Source organism: Oryctolagus cuniculus, chromosome 9 (genome assembly GCF_964237555.1).
Source record: "Oryctolagus cuniculus chromosome 9, mOryCun1.1, whole genome shotgun sequence".
In the NCBI taxonomy this organism is placed as follows: Eukaryota; Metazoa; Chordata; class Mammalia; order Lagomorpha; family Leporidae; genus Oryctolagus; species Oryctolagus cuniculus.
Window position 1 is genome coordinate 31,904,379 of NC_091440.1, and position 21,281 is coordinate 31,925,659.

Genomic DNA, 21,281 nt, shown 5'->3' on the forward strand with positions numbered 1-21,281 from the left:
TTAAGACACTGTGGCAAAAAATGTCCTATATGAAGGACCTCAGTGGGTGAGACCCCAGTGGAAAGAAGTGGTCATCAAAAAAGAAGGTACTTTTCTCTGAAGGGAGGCGAGAACTTCCACTTTGCTTATGACCTTGTCTAAATATTGAAGGAGATTATGGATTCAAAAGGCTTCCATAGCTTAGGCAGCTCATGTCAAGAGCCTTGGGTGGTCACTGACATCATACATAAGAGTGTTAATTGTTAAATTAACAACAAGAGTCACTGTGCACTAACTTCCTATGCAAGACCTCTGTCCTCAAAGAGTTATATTATAATTATGTCTAAGTGTTGACAAAAGATGTATCATTCTTGGGTGCTTCTTTGAAACTAATTAAGTTTCTTTAAAAAAAAAGAAGAAGAAGAAGTGAAATTAACTTCAAGATGCAATAACTTTGAACAGTCCTTGTCTCAACTATTGAGAAACAGCTTTTTTGTTTTGTTTTTTTTTTTCATGCAAATTGTAGAACTCTTTACTTAGCATAAAGTTAGTCTTCTGTGTATAAAGTTAATTGAAAATGGATCTTAGAGGAGAATGGGACTGGGAATAGGAGAGGGAGGAGGAGGAGGTGGGAGGAATGTGGGAGAGTGGGTGGGAGGGTGGGTATGGTAGGAAGAATTACTATATTCCTAAAGTTGTACTTATGAAATGCATGAAGTTTGTATTCATTAAATAAAAGATTACATTGGGGGGAAAAATAAAATAAATTATTGCATCTTTAAAAATTAAAAAAAAAGAAAAGAAACAGAAGAATCACATTTAAAAACAAAAAGTAAAGAAAAAAAAGAAGTATAAACCTCCAGTGAAAATTTCCGTATATTTAATTGCTCCTTAGTATCAGCTAGGTCATCATCAACAGAGTATTTTCATGGTTTTCTGAAATTTTTCAGACAAGTCTTTGTTCAAGAGAAATATTACACAAAAGCAAAATATGGCACATCAAAGAAAACACCCTCTCCCCTGTCCCCAGTGGAAATTCAGTGGTCATTGAAAAAAGCACCCCATAATAAACCTATTATCTTGAATAATCTGAGTAGAAAACTAAGTTAAGCACTTAGGGAAGTGCAGATGATCTGAAAAAAGTCTTGTGTTTAAGAAATACATCATCTTCGCTTCTCGGCCGTTTGGCTAAGATCAAGTGTAGTATCTGTTCTTATCAGTTTAATATCTGATACATCCTCTATCCGAGAACAAAAAAATAAAATAAAATAAATACATCATCTGAAGAGACAGGCTTGAAAACAAACGAATAAAAAATTAGAGAACAATTATTTGGCACTGATGTTAAATATATAGTTGCTTAAAGCAGTGTTCTGTCCTCTTTAATCTCTAACTTCTAATGTAGAATGACTTTATGAGTAGGCTAAATAAGCATTAGCCCTTACATAATGGTTGACCATTATGGGGCAAGACCACCATGAAGATCTCCTAAAATCTCTTTGATACAGGTATATGGGTGACTTCTAGGTCCTGACTAAGCATGTCCCATTTGTGCAACCCTCACCAGACCCAAGATTTAGGAATGTAGCAGTACATTTGGGTCAGCATCAAATCAGCCTTGACAGTGAACACTCACATCCCACCTTCCGAGCACAGATCCCACTGGAAGTGCTCGTGACGCTCAGGACCAACCCCACAGGAACTCTGCCTTTGCTTTGATTCATTGCCTGTTACTCCAAATCCTCACTGATGGAAATCCTAGAATTTTTGTCCCCTCAATACCCTTCCCCCAAGTCATTCTTGAGCCTCAAAATCCCACCCCTGTACTTCCATACCAATGGCTGGATCTCTTCTATTTGAAATTGACATTCTCTTACATTTACTGTCACTTACCTTAGCCTATACTTAGTATTTTCAAGTGTTGGAATCATCTGTCTACTTTATCTACTAGTCCTCTCCCTGGAATGTCTTATGGAGTCTTCAAAGTTTCCTGTTGAATGCATATTTCCCTAATACATTTTCCCTAATACCTTTACTGACATTAACCCAAAGGGTGAAGTTAGTAGAAGTTAAAATATAAAAGAAAGAATCTTCACATTAAGCACCTGTAAGACATAGAGTAGAATATATAATACTTAATCACATTAAGAACCTTTACAACATAAAATATGATAAAGGTATAAGAGTGATTTTTTTTTAATTTTTTTTTTATTTATTTGGAAGTCAGAGTTACACAGAGAGAGGAGCGGCAGAGAGAGAGAGAGAGAGAGGTCTTCCATCTGCTAGTTCACTCCCCAATTGGCCGCAGCAGCCAGAGCTGCGCCAATCTGAAGCCAGGAGCCAGGAGCTTCTTCCAGGTCACCCACGTGGGTGCAGGGGCCCAAGGTCTTGGGCCATCTTTTACTGCTTTTCCAGGCCATAGCTTGAGAGCTGGATCAGAACTGGAGCAGCCGGGTCTCGAACCAGTGCCCATATGGGATGCCGGTGTTTCAGGCCAGGTTGTTAACCCTCTGCACCACAGTGCCAGCCCCAAGAGAGTGATTTATTATAAGCATGTCTTAAATGAGCAATATATATGTATCAACACACTCTGTTCCATGAAAGTTAGGCTGCCCAAAGAACAAACTAGTAATTCTGTGAATTTTAAGAATTTTTAATCCTATTTAGATACGAAAATAAATTAAATTAACTAAAAAATTTCCAAATATATCTTCTATAAAATGATGTACACTAAAATAACAATATTAGAAGGTCTTAATTAAAAAATGTACAGTGATACTGTCACCCCTACCATTAATGTTGTCTCCTAGTGGGAACTTGATGTTCAGTCACCTTAACTATTAGATCTCATTGCTGGGAGTTAGTTATGTAAGAGTAGCTCCCAACCAAAAATTCCCAATAAACTAAAAATGGCTGTTTTATATCCGAGTTTGTAATATGAAAAAGGAGAAAGTCATTGTAGAAGGTTTATAATGAGCCCAGTGTCCATATCATTATTTAATCTTAAAAAAACTCTAGTACATTGACATTTGCTGCCTGCCAATCACAGATAAAAACTTGTAACCACAAATGGTGTTTAAAAACCAAAGAAACCTAATTTTCCTTGCTGCCTCTTCATTCTCCCAAAGCATTCTGCTGACTATTGCAAAGAAACCAGCAGAGGGAGCAACACCATTGTTTTTTGTATGTGTGCTCTTAAAAACAAAGGGACTGTCTTTCCTGATGGATTTCTAGATACTTTACCAGGACTGACAAAATTCTTAGAAACTTCAATTATTTGTCATTGCCAAATTTTCTAATTGCTTTTATTATAAATCAGTATCTAAGTATTTTGCTTTGTGTTTTGATTAAATAAGTAATACGTTTGTCATACAAAGTAAAGCAAAGAAAGTTAAAAAATAAATAATCTGTTTTTCTGTTAAACTCATATTACAGACTGGTATGAATCTTTTCATACTATTCTCATAAAAACAAAATATATGTGCGTATATAATACATATATAATATCTTCCCATGTTTTTTATTTACATGTTTGTTTTAAAATGAGATCATACTTATGCTCATGAACAAACCTATCCATTGACAAAACAACAAGCGTGAAACATCTGTGAATACAGTGTGTTCACTAGGAAATGCGAAATAAACACAGTGCTCTACCATGTAATAGCCTTGAATACACCAAAAGCACATGATACTATAATGATATCACTGTTTTCCAAAGGAAAATTCTAAACATATATTAGTGAATGTGTGGATCTACAAGAAAATTAACAACCTAAAATATATAACCCCATTCTTCACATACCATGAGGCATACCAGGTGACTTAATTTTTCTTTTATGATTTACATTGCTCACCTCTTCAAAGCAAAATCGAAACAAAGCAACAGCAAAAAAAAGTAAACCATTCAAGATTGTTTAAAGAGCAAATTGTATAAATATGCATACTTTAGTGCTCACAATATAGGGTAGGCATTTCAGTGCAGCTGTGAAGACACGGCTTGGGACATGCACATTTCACTGCAGAGTACCTGCATCTGAGTCCTGGTTCTGCTTTCTGTTGCAACATCTTGCTAATGTACACCCTGGGAGATGGTTGCTGAAGGCTCAAATTCTTGGGCCCTGGCTTGCCACCCATGTGGGAGACTCAGATTGAGTTCCAGGCTCTTAACTTCAGTCCTGGCCCAGCTCTAGCTCATTTAATGAACGAATCAGGAAATGGAAGATTCCTCTCTCTCCCTCCCTTTCATTCTGGCTTTCAAATAAAGTGAAAATAAAAAATTAAGGAAAGAGAAACAAAGCACAATATTTTACAAATTCTCACTGAACTGGGAGTCATATCCCATTCCACTCAAAACTACATTCCTTCTATTTGCTTAATTAAAGTAGAAAAGAAAAAGTGTGTATCTGTAGCTGTCACCAAAAGAGACATCCCATTTTATTCCATAGAGCAAACTCCTGAATTTCACTGCAGTTTATATCCCTTGTCCAACTTCATCTCTTTGCAAAGAGATCCTTTTAAATAAGTGATCCCAGGACTCAGAGACCCACCAGAGTTCAGAGAGCCATCTAGACAAGTGGTAGCTTTCTCTGTGCATTTATCTATCTTTCTGGCTCAATAAATTTGCCTTCCCAACCTTTACTGTGACTCCCCAGTGTAGCCCTCCCCAGTTTTGTTCCCTGTTTCTGCACATGCACTATGGAAGTATTGTTCATGGATACTGATGTCCATAGATCTTGACAGCATCGCATGGAGTTGTGGTGCCATACACAGAAAGAAAGGAAACACTGGAGAGAGAATAGAGAGAAAGAGGAAATGATGAGAAAAGTTGTAAATTATTTCTGGGAGTGGGGAATGATTAATCAGCTGCAGTGTCCTTGGCATCTCCTGTAGAGCAGATAAACATCCCTTGTATCTGGGTTTGTTTGTTTCTTTGCTTGATGCTTTCAACATTTAGGAAATCCTTCTGTAACCACAACTTTGTGATAAAATAAGAGCGCATAGTGATCCTCATTCCTTAGAAGAGGAGAGCTCAGGAATGGAGAGGCAACAGCCTGGCTCAACGTCACAGGAAAGGCAGCAGCAGAGTGGGGATAAGACCTCGGGTTCTTGACTCCAGCCCTTTACTTTATCCACAAAGTCAACACAAGCAGTCTAGATTTGTTATCTTGCCCCCTTCTGTCTCAAAGGCTGAGTGACAAAGAGCGCTTAGTGTGATACTGAGTGTAAATGACAGCACAGGAAGTCCATGCTCAGGGCAAGCTGTGAGACTGGCAGCTGAACAGGAGGCCAGAGAGCAAGTCAGCACAGAGCACTTTCAGTCTACACTCGCTATCTCACCCCTACTGTGGCCCAGAGTCTCCAGGGCCAAGAGAAGGAGTGCTGGGGCTGTAGGAGGGTATTAGCAGGTTTAAAGTCCACTGAACTGGTCAGTTCCTGAGCATCTCTGAGCAAAATCAAAAGGCTGGGACCCCACCCCCACCCCGAGCATGGAATCACCTATAGAACTGGGTATTTTGCATTTTTTAAATACAATATTTTCCTTGATCATTCACATCTGAATTATATAGTGGTTTATGAAGTGTACATATAATTACTGTGCCAGGTTTTCAAAGAACACTCTTTTCTGACGTGGCCCTAACCTCTGTGAATTCAACTCTTAGAAACATGTTAATACACTCCTCGAGGCAACCCATCTAGGCACGTATCACATGTTTGAAGCTTAAAATACTGAAAGTGAAGAAATGTTGCATCAAAACAGGTTCAGTATGAATATCAACCATATATGGAAGAAGCATTCATGTGGAAACCACACCCACTGCTGAATTCACAGTTGTATGGGCCAACACATTATACATGTACAAAGCTTGTTATTCTAAACATAGAGCACAAAGAATTTATTTGTACATTGCTGTTTACTGCAATAACAAAAGAAAATGAAACTTTCCTTGAGCTGATTCTACTGTAAATTAGATTTCGTTATTATCTTCCTGTAAACATACCTTTCCTTACAAGTGTTTTATTTCAGACGCATAATCTCTTTAACAAAATGGAGAAAAACAAATATATCTTACATGTAGGAAAATATAATTTATAATTTCTCCTATACTGCTATATGGTGACCAATAATTCTTTTTTAAATTTATTAGGGACCAAACTATCATGTACAAAGAGATACTCTTTAATCATAACTTTAAACCTAATTTAAGACTTACTTTTAATTTTATTAAATTGATTGAGCTGGACAAAGTGTTCTAAAATCTGACACATCCTGGAAGACATTCGTTTCTTAATTCTAAATGTCCACAGTTACACAAAGCTGATTGTTAATACATACTCTGATTGAGTACATCTACATTTAAAATGGACTTCTGTTCAAAGTATCAGGAATTTCTAAAATAAAGACAAACAGTACACACCACAGAAAGGAATTGTTTATGTTATTTATTCATGCTTGCATTCTTAGTACTGGTAAAGTCAATCAGAGGCCCTCCCAGAATTTGGAGGGAAAATATATTTAAAAAGAGAGAGAGACACCCAAAGAAAGACACAAAGACAGACGCAAAGAGACAGAAAAGTTGCAAACTGTCCTTTCTTAAAATACCAAACTTCTTTCAGTTACAGCATATGCACTAGCTGGGGATTCCTAAATCAACAGAACTGAAGAAAAACTGCCTTGTCATCAGAACTCCAAAATATATGGATCTCAGGAGAAGGAAATATGGGGAGCCATAGATTTAAATCCAAACTCTCTCTGTGGAAGAAAACAAATTTTACCTGTAAAATAACTTGAGCCACTCAACCAGTACACCAGAAATCACACAGCAAATACTCTAAGGACACGATACTAGACTCATTTTCCTTCCAAAAGGAGGGAGAAAACAGATAAGGGACACCAACTGCAGCACGCAGAATGCAAAAATGAAAAGCCTACATAAAAAAAGACTGATGAAAGCACAACATTAAAAAGAGAAGTGTTTAACTGTTAAATCATCCAAATTGCTTTGCCAAATTTTGACATGCTTGGTTTCCTGTAGTAAAAATCTCCTCTCTCTCTCTCTCTCTCTCTCTTTTTTTTTTTACTTTGAAAAAAAAAAGTGAGGAAAAATAACCAGCTGTTCCTTGTATAGTTCAGGAAACAAGTTTGATTTATGACTTTAAGGTTATTTTTGAATGAGCTGCCTGTGGCAGCCAGAGTGCAGAAGTCACTGAGGCCTGTCCACTTGAAGGGCTCAAACTGTTTCCTGAACAGCCCTTCTTCACTCCTCACCTCGGACGGCTGTTATTGACAACGTGTGACTGGGGCCTTCCAGGATTTTAAAACAGCAGGGGTCCCCGCCGAACAATCGGGCTGTCAATTACCTTTTCCCCTGTTGTGAAAGAGGGGCCCAGGACAATGCAACTTCTCAGCAGGGAGCTGTGCAGCTCCAAGTCTGTAACCCACTCTTGCACAGCTCAGCATTCAAAACCCAGTAAATGGTTGGTGCCTTCACTTTTGTCTGTGTGTGTCAGTCGAAACCAGAATGGCTGCAAGGTGTGGATGTCTCCATGGGTGGATTTTTAACATCTCGCTAGGGCAAAACTGACTCTGTACATTGTTATCTGTGAGCTTCCTGAAAGTTTTTTTCTAAGATCCGAACAGACAAAGGAGCTTGCCTGCTCCCAGCCCGCTTCTGCAGGCTTCTCCTCCGGGAATGCCCAAGCCCCGCTACCTATATTGTGGCTTAAAAAACTTCCTGTGGGCATTGATGACTTGCTGTGAGCACTGTCCATCACGCAGCCCCTTTGTCTGGCAGTCACTTCCATTCGAATTTGACTGACTGAGGCAGCCTGAGTTATTTGTAAAGAACAACAAGGCTTTTCATTCATAATTTTAGTAGGGGCCAGGGTGCTAATGACTGAACTTGAATAAGTAGGGAACGTAGTATTCAAGGCAGGAAGAAGCCCAAGCGGCTGCCAAAGGAGGAAAAGAGAGGATGTAGGTGAAAAGTGCCCAGGAAAAAAGCCAGCCAGTGACGTGTAGATCACACACGGACACAAACCCAAATCGAGTTTTAAAAAGGTGAGACAATCAAAAGGTGGAAGCAGGAAGGGTGGCCGGGAGAGCCGAACAGAGCTTCATTAACTTTGGGGTGAGGTTACATGCCAGAGTTTACAGAATTCGAAACCCATAAAGAGCCTACAGAGGAAGTGATCTTTTCTTCCACTGCTGGTTCTCCTACACAAACAAAAAAAGCAAAAAAGGGAAAACTGTTTTTCACTCTCTTTTGGTACCTTTCACATATTAAGACAAAGAGGGTTTGTCTGTCAGGGGTACTCAGCTTGACAACTAAGTCTGGGATGCAAGGAGCTTCCTCTGGTGCTCTTTCTCTGGTCCATTTTATATGCATGCAGCATGAACACAATATGTAGTGATTTGACTTCCAAGGAAACAAATTCAGAACGATGTAAATTTCTGGTTGAATCTAACTATATCTCTAAGTATTATGGGACTTACTCTTCTTGTTGAAATAGTAAAATTGTGATTTGGGGTTTTATTTTGGGGGGTTAGTTTGGTGATTTTAATAAAGAAACTCAAAGTACCATGTTGGAGTTTTTTAAAGTGTATGATTTTTCAATTGATTTATAGGCAATAATCCAAAATAACATGTTAATCTATTATGAATTAGTGAAATAATACTAGCTTTTTTTTCAAAACCAATGTGAACATTTCAATCATGTTTAGAAATGTTTGCTGTTTCTGTGCTAAACATGTCAAAGAAAGGTAAAATTGAATAATTACAAACCAGTATTTGTAGGGATCAGCAAAAAGAAAATTTCAGCCCCTGGGACACTCTAGCTCTATGCTTAATTTACAAATTGAGCATTCCTAATCTGAAAACTTTCTGACTCAGGATGCTCAACCAGTGAAGTCTATGCAAATATTTCAAAATTTAGAAACAAAAAAATTATTTATGTATTTGAGAAGCAGAAAGGGGAGTCAGAGAAGGAGACCTCCAACTGTTAGTTCACTACCTAAATGCTTTTAATAGCCAGGGTGTGTTGGGACCCAAGTCTGGAACCAGGAACCCAATGCACGTCTCCCTTGGGGGTAGCAGAAACCCAATTACTTGAGCCATCACGACTACTTCCCAGGATCAGCATGGAGCCAGGAATCAAACCCAGGTACTCTGATGTGGGACATGGGTGTATTCACTACTAGGTTAAATGATCACTCTGAGGGGAAAAAAAAACCTCTGAAATCTAAAACATTTCCGGTCCCATGCCTTTCAGATAAGGGACACTCAATCAATATTAGGACTAGCATTCTAGGGAGCTCATAGGATAACTGAAACCTGAGGTCAAAGTTCAGACTCTGGCTTGGGTACTTAGTTATCTCTAAGGTCCTAGGCCATAAACATTCTTAGAATCTGAGAGACTCAAGGTAGGTATATTGTCTGTCAGTTCAGACGCCCATGTCCTACATCAGGGCTCCTGGATTGATTGCTTGTGACTTCAGCTTCCCACCCATGCAGATCCTTAGAGGCATAAGTGATAGCTCAATAAACTGGTTTCCTGCTACCCATGTTGGGAGACCTGAACTGATCTCCCAGCTCCTGTCTTCAACTCTCGCCTGGCCCTGACTGTTAGAAGCATTTGAGTGTGAACCAGCAGATGAGAATTCTATGTGTCTGTCTGTCTCTCCTTATCTCTCTCTGTCTCTCAAATAAATTAAAAAACTTAAAAAAAAATGAAAAGCTAACTGCAATTACTTCTTGGTTACCATTCATTATTTCATTTCATCCAGATAACCATCCCATTCTGATCAGGGAGGAGAGACAAATGTGGATGTAGGCACTCTAATACTTTGGATCCATTTCCACCTGAGTTCTCTTCCAAGGCCAAAGCCATGAAGAGACTCCTGAAGTGTTCCAAAACTGACCACTGAGCCTCAGGGTGGAGACTGTTTATTTTTGGTCTATGCTTTAAGCATGTCCATAAATTGGAATAGAGTTGAGTGGATCTGTTTATCTTTTTTTAAAAAATATTTATTTATTTGGAAGAGTTACAGAAGAGAGAGAGAGAGAGGTCTTCCAACCGCTAGTTCACTCCCCAAAGGGCTTCAATAGCCAGAGCTGAGCCAATGCAAAGCCAGGAGCCAGGAGCTTCTTCCAGGTCTCCCATGTGGGCGCAGGGGCCCAAGGGCCTGGGCCATCCTCTGCTGCTTTCCCAGGCACATTAGGAGGGAGCTGGATCAGAAATGGAGCAGCCAAGACTTGAACTGGTGCTCATGTGAGATGCCAGCACTGCAGGCTGGGGCTTTAACCCAATGCGCCACAGCGCCAGCTCCAACCATGTTTATCTTGCAGATTTCTGTGTCTCCTGGCATACGGTACAAAGCATCAGCTTTGGAGACAAGGATGAAATAACTTTCCCCAAGGTTGAGAGCTAGGATCGGTTCTAGCTCAAACACATCTGGGCATTCTATATTTAAAGCCAGGAGAAGCCCAACATGGCCTTCCTTCTGCCACCCCTTGGGACTTGGTCCCATGAATGATGGAGACCATGTCTGGCCAGGTTCTAGCCAAGGCCAAATCATAGAGAAAGGTTGTATTTGAATGTTTTTTAGCCTTCCCTGTCCACTGCTTCTGTCCTCTCATGTGGTGATGGTAATGTTCTCTTGAGGGATAGAGGAAGCACCTGGTTTGAGCATTGGGTGTTGTATGTGTCATAAATATGCTCACCATGGCTAATTCTCTAATCTGACATCACTAAATAAGGAGATGAGGAAAAAATATGCATAACCAGCTCTTGCAAGCAGCTGTGAGCCTGTGCTGGTACCCACATTCATCTATCCATACTTTATTTAATGTCTCCTCTATTGTCTATTCTTGTTCTCAGTAACCTTTGAGTCCTGCATGAGAAAACCAGTTTGAGTAGTGGCCACTCTGTTTCTGGTCCAGCTTCCTGGGAGGCAGTGGATTATGTCTCAAGTGCATGAGCCCCTGTCACCCATATGGGAGACATGGATAGAATTTTTGATTCCTGGCTTCAGCCTGACCCAGCCCTGGTTGTTGCGGGCATCTGGGAAGTACACCATTGGATGGAGGACATCTCTCTCTTCCTTTCAAATAGATGAACATAAATAAACTTAAAAAAAAAAAAATCTGGTGGCAAGAATTTTTGCACAGAATCTGATTTAGGTTGATCTAGGAAGAAGCCTTTTATAAATAGTTGAATCTTTCAGTGCCTTAGTTTTTTTACCTGTGAAATCAAGATAAAAATATTACTTATATCACAGCATCATTTTGAGAATTAAAACCATAATGAATGATTTAGAAGAGAGCTGAGATGCAATAACTATCCAACAAATGAAAGTCAATATATAAGGGTATTTCAAAAAGTCTGTGAAAAATGGAATTAAAATATGCTTATTTTGGAGGCTGTCTTTATGGTGCCGGTGGGTTAAGCTGGTGCTGGCATTGCCTGCGTCCCACATTGGAGTGCCGAAGTAAGTCCCTGCTGCTCGGCTTGGAGTCTAGATCAGGAAAAGCGGCAGAAGATACTCAAACTCTTGGGCCTCTATCATCCATGTGGGAGATTTGGATGGAGTTCTTGGCTTCTGGCTTTGGCTTGGCCCAGTCCTGTCTGTTGTAACCATTTGAAAAGGGAACCAGAGAATGGGAGAGCTCATTCTCTCCATCTGTCTCCCTCCCTTTCTCTCTCTGTCACTGCGTGTCAAACAAGCAAATAAATGTTTAACTTTGGGGCCGGCGCTGTGGCGTATGGGGTAAAGCTGCCGCCTGCAGTGCCGGCATCCCTATGCTTTCCCAGGTGCATTAACATAGAGCTGGTTCTGAAGTGGAGCAGCTAGGAGGGACTTGAACTGGTGCTCCCAGATAGGCTTAACCTGCTGTGCCACAGCAGCACTGTTTATTCAAGCAAAACAAACTGTTCCCAGACTCCCAGTAACTGTAATCTAATCATCAGGGGTAGAGAATTTTTTAAATAAATATTCACCATGTTGGCGATAAGTATGATTTTTGCTTTTATAGTTTTATGAATTATTACATTTTATTCCTCCAGTGAGCTTGCAAGTTTTAAAAATAAGACAAATCTGTTTGTCTTTTAGGCAGCAAAGATGAGAAACAAGCAGAGAAAATTACCTATTCCTCATCTCAGATCCTCTGAACAAAGACATGGAACCAGTAGTAAACAGGTCAGAACAATGAACATGGGAATTCTGCCCTTAGAAGGCCACCTGAGACTGGTGTTAAGAAGGAGTACTTGATATATGCTTTGCCCAGCATGTTAGAAAATATGACTTGTAATACAGTATAAGACCCTAAGGCCAAGAATTGTGTTTGATTATTATTGTTATTCTAATTATATGCAGATTCACATTTACAGGACCTTACTAACCTAAAATGAAATGTCACCACATTTTAGTATAGAGCAAATACCTTTGTCACACAAGCTGGAATATAAGTGAACATACATCTTTCTACAGGGAACACAGCTTCAACACCATTTCAGACACAGGGTTGTATCCCCCAAACATACAGTCAAATATAGAATTCAATAATAGTCCAAAGGCTGAGACCACTTCCAAATAAGAGGGAATTCATATTCTCAGCCCCCAGACTCCTTGAAAAAGTAATTCAGTAAGAAGACATTCCACTCAGAAACAACCACATCAACTAAACAGGTCCCCTCATGCTTAAAGTGCTTTACTTTCTTTGAAAAGTCATACATGAAAAAAGTCAACATAAGGCTAAGGTTTCTATAGAAATATTATTAATAACTGAATATCGCTAAGAACAATCATTAAAACTTGTTCTAAGGGCAGGTGTTTGGCACAGAAGTTAAGATGATGATAGGGAAGCACACATCCCATATCAGAGCATCTGGGTTCATCTCAGCGCCACATTCCATTCTGGTTTTTTACTAATGCACATTCCAGGAGGCAGGGGTAATGTTTCAAGTACCTGGGTCCTGGTTACCCAAGTGAGAGCAGGATGGAGCTCCTGACTGCTGGTTCTAGCACAGCACTTCCCTGGCTGTTGTGGACATTTGGGGAGTAGAATGAGCAGAAAGGAGATCTCTTCCTGACTTTCAAAGAAGTAAAATTAATTAATTTTAAAAACTTCAATACTCAAAAGAAGAAATACAAATGGCCAACAAATATATGAAAAAATGCCCAACATCACTAGCCAACACGGAGATGCGATTTAAAACAACAATGAGATATCACCTCACCCCTGTCAGAATTGCTAAAATCCAAAACACAGAGAGTAACAAATGCTGGCAAGGATGTGGAGAAAGGGGAACACTTCTACACTGTTGGTGGGAAATACTATGGAAAACAGTATGGAGATTTTTTTTTTAAATCTACAAATAGACTTTCCATGAGATCCAGCAATCTCATTACTGGATATAAACCCAAAAGACTTGAAAACAATGTATCAAAGAGATAACTGCACCAGCACTTTTATAGCAGCACTATTCACAATAGCCAAAATTTAGATCCAACCAAGGTGTCCACCCTCAGATGAATGGATAAAGCAAATGTAGTATATATACACAATGGAATATTATTCAGCTAGAAAAAGAATGAAATTCTACCATTTTCAGCAAAATAGACACAACTGGAGGACATCATGTTGAGCAAAATAAGCCAGACCCAGAAAGACATGTTCTCCCTTATACGTAAAAGCTAAAATTTAAAAAAAAAAGGAAGAAAAAAGAAAGAAATGTCTGTATGTATCAGTGGCAAACACAGTTTTTGTAAAACTTGGTTTTAAAAATATAGTGGTTCTTTTAAGGTTTTTTTTTTTTTTTTTTTTTTTTTTTGAGAGGCAGAGTTATAGACAGAGAGAGGGAGAGACACAGAGAGAGGTCTTCCACCTGCTGATTCACTCCCCAAATGGCCACAACAGCAGGAGTTGGGCCAATCCAAAGCCAGAAGTCAGGAGCTTCTTCCAGATCTCCCACTTGGGTGCAGGGGCCCAAGGACTTGGATCATCTCCCACTACTTTTCCAGGCCATTAGCAGGGAGCAGAATCGGAAGTAGAGCAGCCAGGATTGCAACGTGTACCCATAAAAATATAGTTTTGTAAAACTTTGTTTTATAACTTAGTCAAGCCAACGGTTAAGAATGTTATATTACTAAAATTTTAATGATCTGTGATTACTTTAAAATTTACTGTGTATGGGTGAAATGGCCATTTTTCCATTCAATTATTGTATTTGGCCATTGTCTATATTCCTACTAAACTGGGGTCTTTTTTCTTTTTTACTGGTTAAATTTCTTGTTCCACGAAGTATTAAGCCTTTTTATTGTAATGTAATTTTAAGTAAGTTATCTCAAAAACTAAAATAAAAAAATGAAAGAGAAAATGAAAGAGGGTGGGGTGGGGGGGTGGAGGAAGGGATTATCATTATTCTCTTAGAATTATATCTAGGGGCCGGTGCTGTGGCATAGCAGGTAAAGCTGCTGCCGCACTGACAGCATCCCATATGGGTGCCGATTCGAGTCCCGGCTGCTCCACTTCTGATCCAGCTCTCTGCTATGACCTGGAGAAGCAGTAGAAAATGGCCAAGTCCTTGAGCCCCTGCACCCACATGGGAGACCTGGAAGAGGCTCCTATTGCAGCCATCTAGGGAGTGAACCAGCAGATGGAGGACCTCTTTCTCTGTCTGCCTCTGCCTTCATCTCTCTGAAGCTCTAAAAAAATTATATCTACTAATCATAATGAATCTGTTAAAAACTAATTAAAATTAAAAAGCATGAAAATGTTAAAAATAAAAAAATTTAAATACACAGGAAAATTTTAAAAACATGAAGAAAATTTTAAAACTAAATAAAAAAATAAATAGTAATGTGCTTACCATGTTTAAAGCTTCTTGGAAGTACAGGGGCAAAACAGCTAATTGCATCAAATAAGATCTCAAATCCAATTTAGCATTGCTGCTTATTGAGAACTTCCCATATGCGGGTTTTATAGATACCAAATGCCATCCCATCCTCACAACAACACTTTGACCCCTTTTACAGGCGAGAACTAAGGCCAATTATTTCATTCATTTATTCCTTTGCTCTACTTAAAAGTAACATTTTAGTTCCTTATCTGTATCAGGTCCTTAAATTCTGGTGATAAAATGGCTAACAAAACCAGCCTTGGATTACAACCCTCATGGACCCTAATGTACAGTGAAGGAGATGGTTGTTAATGAAACTATCTTTCAATTACACATATAGTCATATGGGGGAAAGTCATGAGAGGGAAAATAAAGGGAAGAGCTGGCATGGTCAGGAAAGTTGAAGTAAGCTTTCCTGAGAATATGACAACGGGATTTGAAAGGTAAGTAGTAGCTAAAAGGCAAGAGACTATCCAGAAAGGAACCTCAGGGGACAGCAGATACTAAGTCCCTGCTGTACGAAAAAGGTACTGTGGAGTAACTGTGAAGTAGGCTTGACAGCTTTCAGGGAAATATGCTGTAACTGGAGGATGAGGAAGGAGAGGGACCTGATTCATTAGAACTTTGAACTTGTGTAAGGAGTTGAGTCTTTATCCCAGAAGCAATGTGAAGCCAGGAAGGAATGTGTGAGCAACAGGAGATTGTGACTAGATTTGCCAAAAGTAACCTCAATTGAACCCAAGTCTAGATCTCTTCGACTCTCAGAGCCTCTGGAATCCACTGCAATATTTAAGAGTAGATTCATTTTCTTTTTATCATTTTTCTTAAAGAAAATGACAACGATTTTGAAGATTTAATTTCTAATTTTGAGCTTACACAATCTTAACAACTATTATGAAATAATAAAAGTATTTATGTGCTGCCTGAGAAGAAGGACACTTTCATTGAGAACATTTTCATCCAAAAACATGCACTATTTGGTGTTTCTTTGCAACCATTTTTAACATATGCTCTTAAAAATTAATAAAGTGCTAACTTCTTAATTTGAAATGAAAAATTTAATACTGTACTTTTAAATTATTAATATAATCATGCTTACTGCCAAATGCAGTAAGTCAATTTGTGAGTTTGCCTTCACCTACATTCTCTACCCACCCATCACTAGCCTATTTGCTAGTTTCCTTATTATAGCCTTCTTTTCAATTATATGAAATTTCCATCAACATTTATTTTTAACTTAATAAATATTAACTAGCTCTCCTTTTAAAAATTACAAACCTAACAAACCTGCTTCAGTCATTTCTTGATAGTTATGCAAACCACTTGATAATCTTCACTGTAGCAGAATGACTCTTAAATTCTGTCATAGCAGTATAGAGATACCTCAGAAATCTGAATATAGACCTACCATATGAACCAACCTGAGAACTTACCAAACCAAAAGAAATCAGCAAGTGAAAGAGTACTCTGTGTCCCCATGTTCATTGCAGCTCAATTCACAATAGCTATGATATGGAATCAACCCAGATGTCCACCAACTGAAGACTGGATAAAGAAATTATGGTATATACACATATATACTATGGAATGCTACACAGTGGTAAAAAAAAATGAAATCCTGTCATTTGCGACAAAATGGAGGCAACTGGAAACCATTATATTTAGTAAAATAAGCCAGTCCCCAAAAGACAAATACCATATGTTCTCATTGATCTGTGGTAACTAACAGAATACCTAAAAGGTAATCTGCAGAAGTAAAACTGACACTTTGAGAGTGATGATTTTGAACAGTCCTTGTCTCAACTATTGAAGAACAGGTTTTTTTTCATACTATTTGTTGAACTCTTTACATAGATTAGGGTTGGTCCTGTTGAGTATAAAGTTAACTGCAAATAGATCTTTGCAAAAAATAAGAATGGGAATAGGAGAAGGAGGAGGAAGAAAGGTAGGAGTGCATGCAGAAGGGAGGGAAAGGTGGGAAGAATCACTATGTTCCTAAATTTGCATATGAAACTCATAAAGTTTGTATACCCTAAAAGGATTTCTAACTGGTAAAAAAAAAAAAAATTCTTTCATTAAAAAATTCAGATATGTTGATGTGAGTGTTGTGGTGCAGTAGCATAAGCTTGAGATACCTACATTCCATATTGGAGTACTGATTCCAGTGTTGGCTGCTCTGTTTCTGATCCAGCTTCCTGCTAGATGATGGCCTAAATCTTTAGTTCCCTGTCACCATGTAAGGAGAGCTGGAGGGAGTTTTGGGCTCCTGCTTTCAGTAGCCTTGTGTTCTGGGCATTTGAGGAATGAAGTTATCACTCTCCCTCTCGTCTTCTCTCTCTCCTTTTCAAATAAATAGATCTTCAAGAATAGTTTTTAAATAAAAATGGTTAATATGAGATGGTGGGGCTGGATGTTTGTCTTAGTGGTCTCATAGTCAAGTTCCTCTGTTCAAGTTGCAACTCATCCTGATTCCAGCTCCCTATTAATGCTCATCCTGGTGAGCAGCAGGTGATGGCTCAAGTACCTGCCACTCTTGTGGGAGATGACTGAGTTCTGGATTCCCAGCTTCAGAGTGGCTCAGCTCTGGCTATTGCACGCATTTGGGGAGAGAACCAGAGGAAGGGAAATCTGTCTCCATCTGTCACTCTCCCTTTCAAAACAATAAATAAAATTCATTTTTTTTTAAGATTTTATTTACCTATTTGAGAGGTAGAGTTACAGAAGGTGAGAGGGAGAAACAGATTAAGGTCTTCTGTCCATTGGTTCACTCCCCAAATGGCCGCAACGGCTGGAGCTGTGCAATCCAAAGCCAGGAGCATCTTCCAGGTCTCCCACACCGGTGCAGGGGCCCAAGGACTTGGGCCAGCCTCCACTGCTTTCCCAGGCCATAGCAGAAAGCTGGATCAGAAGAGCAGCAGCTGGGACTAGAACCAGCACCCATATGGGATGTGGGCGCCGCAGGCGGAGGATTAACCTACTGCACCATGGCACCATCCCCCAAAATTCATTTTTTAAAAAAAGAATCAGATAGTAAAGAAATCTGTATATAAGGCAATTCAAACAGCTCTGATGGACTCCTCAGATTCTTGGAGTAACTCTTGGTTACCTTCAACCTAGAATGAGTATGAAGCGGTGATTTTATATAACCTCACAAAATTCTCAAATGCCTCTCAGCAACTTTAAAACACTCCTATTCAAAGGAACACTAAATGTGTACGGTCATACTCTGTGTATCAAACTGAACGTTTCTAGATTTGATCTGTTCGCTGAGCTTAATACAGAGCTGGCTATCAGCCTTGATATCACAGCATCTGGACCACAAGCACGGTTTTAGGAAAATCTGTTTGACTACATCTTTCTTAGAAAACACATTGGGCTTTCCATCCCCTTTTGATCAAGTGCTCACATAATGGGAAGTATAAAGCTAAAACCTCCTATTTATTCAGAGGTTAAAAATCTTTCTATTGCTACTAAACCTAGCCAGTAATATCCAAAGACTAATTTCAGTTCATGATTTCCATTTCTCTAAAGCCTTAGCATCTGGGTTAAAAAGATTCCGGAACAAAGGGTATCAAATGTTCAAAACAAACAGAAGAACAAATAAACCTAAGGCTATTCAGGGAAAAGCAAAGCAAGAATGCAGTGTCTTCTCTGATTAGATTTTCTCTGCACACATTAACCCTACAAAAGGAGTTTGATCTTCAGGTCTAGGAACAATTATACTAAAAAAAAAAAGAAAAAGAAAAAGAAAAAGAAAAAATCCATATTGGCCAGCAGAGAAATTGTGTTTCCACCTTGTTACAGAATTTCAGCTGGCATCTGACTTTGCATAAATTGTACTGATAAAGCACTTCAATCTTGCAGGAATATTCATTAATTAACCAGTAGAAACCGCCAGGTAGATTCCGGTTAAACACACAAGCTCTGAAAAAGCCCAGACCCGCAGGAGCCTCCAGCTCAAGGTCACTCACCAAGACCCCACATCTTTCCTGCAGTTTAGTTAAGGATAAAGGACATTTCCAAAGCAGGGCAGATACAGAGATAACCGGTTTCTAGTCCTCCAAGCAATCTAGATAAGAATTCAAGTGGTCTACTTTGAATTCCTTTGCATCTTTTATTACAGCCACTTGCAATTCCTTCCTAGAGGCAATATCAACAGAATTGGGGAAATCGAAGTAATTTGAAAAGTGAAATGACAAATGTCCTGGCTGCCATATCAAAAGGTCCATCTTTGTAAAGCCCTTTGTCTCCAGAAGGTCCTTTTGGACTCCACACATAAATTCACCTCACTACTATAACTGACCTAGAAAGAGAAATCATTGTTGAAAACTCCAAACTGTGACCTCTGAAAGCAGCACAATGTTGTGTGTCTTTACATGTGAATACACAGATTCACCTTCCTAACCAAACTAATAACCAAGGGGCTCTTAATTCTTTCTCAGAAAATAGTATCATTGGCAGATTTCCTTTGATTGGTTATCAAAACTAAGATTGAACCCTTCTATGGCCACATGGAACTACAGTTGTTAAAGCTCCATTCTCCCATCAGAAAGGGGCTTCAAAAACTTTGTGGGAAAGTGGAATTGATAGATCCTGGAGGGGTGAGCATTGTGCTCAGCAGGTTACACTATCACCATTCCATATCAGGGTGCCCGGTTTGAATCCCTGCTACCTCTCTTCTGATCCAGGTTCCTGATAACGTGCACCCTAGGAGGCTGCGGGTGATGGCACAAATACTTGGGTCTCTGCCACTCATCCACCCACCCATATAGGAGAGACCTGGATGGAGATCCAGACTCCTGGCTTTGGTCTGTCCCATACCTGAGTGTTGCAGGCATTTAGGGAGTAAACCAGCAAGAGGAAGATTCTTCCTTAGCCCCACCATCTCTGTTGCTCTGTATTTCAAATGAATGAATAAATAAAAATAGTGAAAAAATGAAGATACGATGAACAATAAACTAATTATAAAAACTAAAAAGAATGCAGGTTTCCATTAACTTTTTGAAGGTGTCTTGTACCATAACCTATATCCACAGCTTAGAGTGGCAAGCAAGTGCAATCTTTAAACCATCTGACTTCAACTCACCCAGCTGCACTGCACCTCCTGGCAAAGTACCATAATTACAGTGTCTCTATCAACACTTTTACCAATAATGGGAAGAGGAGACCTTCACATGTTTCTACACTGCCTCAGAAAAAATGCCGTGGGAGGTTTTAGTTATAAAATAAATAAATCACTACAGAAAATAAAGTCAAAGGTGAGAGAGCCCCAGTGTGCGACACAAAGCTAGGACTGGCAAAGAATGTTATTTGGTGAGTTCTAAGAACTTGGAGGTATTTGTGCAGCATGGATCTTCACGAATTCGATACTACTCAGCTTTAACACCTGTTCATGCATCAGATCGCCTCTCCAGAACAGTCCACATTTGAAAATGGGCTGCATTAAGGTTTTGCCTAACATCCTATCATAATTCTGGAGTATCTTTCAAAATCAATCTCAGTTGTAATCTTGGAATGTAATGGGAGAATCAATTTAGGAACACATCACAATAGCTGCATTAAACATTTCATTGTGCCTACACACAACCATAATTCCTCTTTGGGATTGTAACTCCCTATGTAAACTTTGAAAGTATAATGTGAGGAATGGCATGCTAGCATTATACTTTTACATGCCACTGAAAAACGAGGGAACAAATTAGAAAGAGTCCAACAGATTCCTTTTTGTTTTCAATTAGACAGTTTCTTGTGTTTACCTTGTGCTTACATTATTGGTTAAACAGTTCCCCGACAGCAAACTGGAGATTGTTGGAGGGAGAAAAAGAGACCTAGATGACATGGGATTCCCTCTTGTTATGCACGACAAATACAAATTCCTAGTTTATTCCTTATTGACTCAATAAAAACTTAAGGTGTTCTATCCAGTCCGAATAAATTCAGTGTTAAGGCTTTGATCCGCAACTACTCTGCTTCTTCGCAAAGTTCCTGCAGCTCTGGGAGAACACATCAAGGGCAGAAACGCCTCCCAAGAAGCCGCTAGCGGGGTGCCGGGGTTTGCAGAGACGTAGAGGGCGCTTCTGCCACCTGCTCTGCTCCCCAGATCTGCTGGCCCGGCCACCGACTGCTCGTCCCACACAAGCCTTGCACAACCAGGCTCCCTTTCCCTAGGTTTCAGCTGCAGTTCTCGGAACCAAGACAACTCATCTCACACTGAAAACGGAGTGCATCCAAGGGAATCGCAGGGAAAGCCACCGTGAGCGGCGTTTACAGGATAAATACCTTTTTTTTTTTTTTATTCCTTTTAAACCAGCAGGTCTAATGCGCATTTCGGAAGGCAACCCCGCCAGCGGACAACTTCTGGGGAAAAAAAAGAGCCTGGCCCGGCACCGGGCGAGCGCCCC

At 39.5% G+C, this 21,281-nt stretch overlaps 1 pseudogene; it reads left to right on the top strand.

The window, feature by feature from the left end:
• Positions 1-1,147: 1,147 nt before the first annotated feature.
• Positions 1,148-1,260, top strand: LOC127489631 (U2 spliceosomal RNA; annotated as a pseudogene).
• The last annotated feature ends 20,021 nt before the right edge of the window (positions 1,261-21,281 follow it).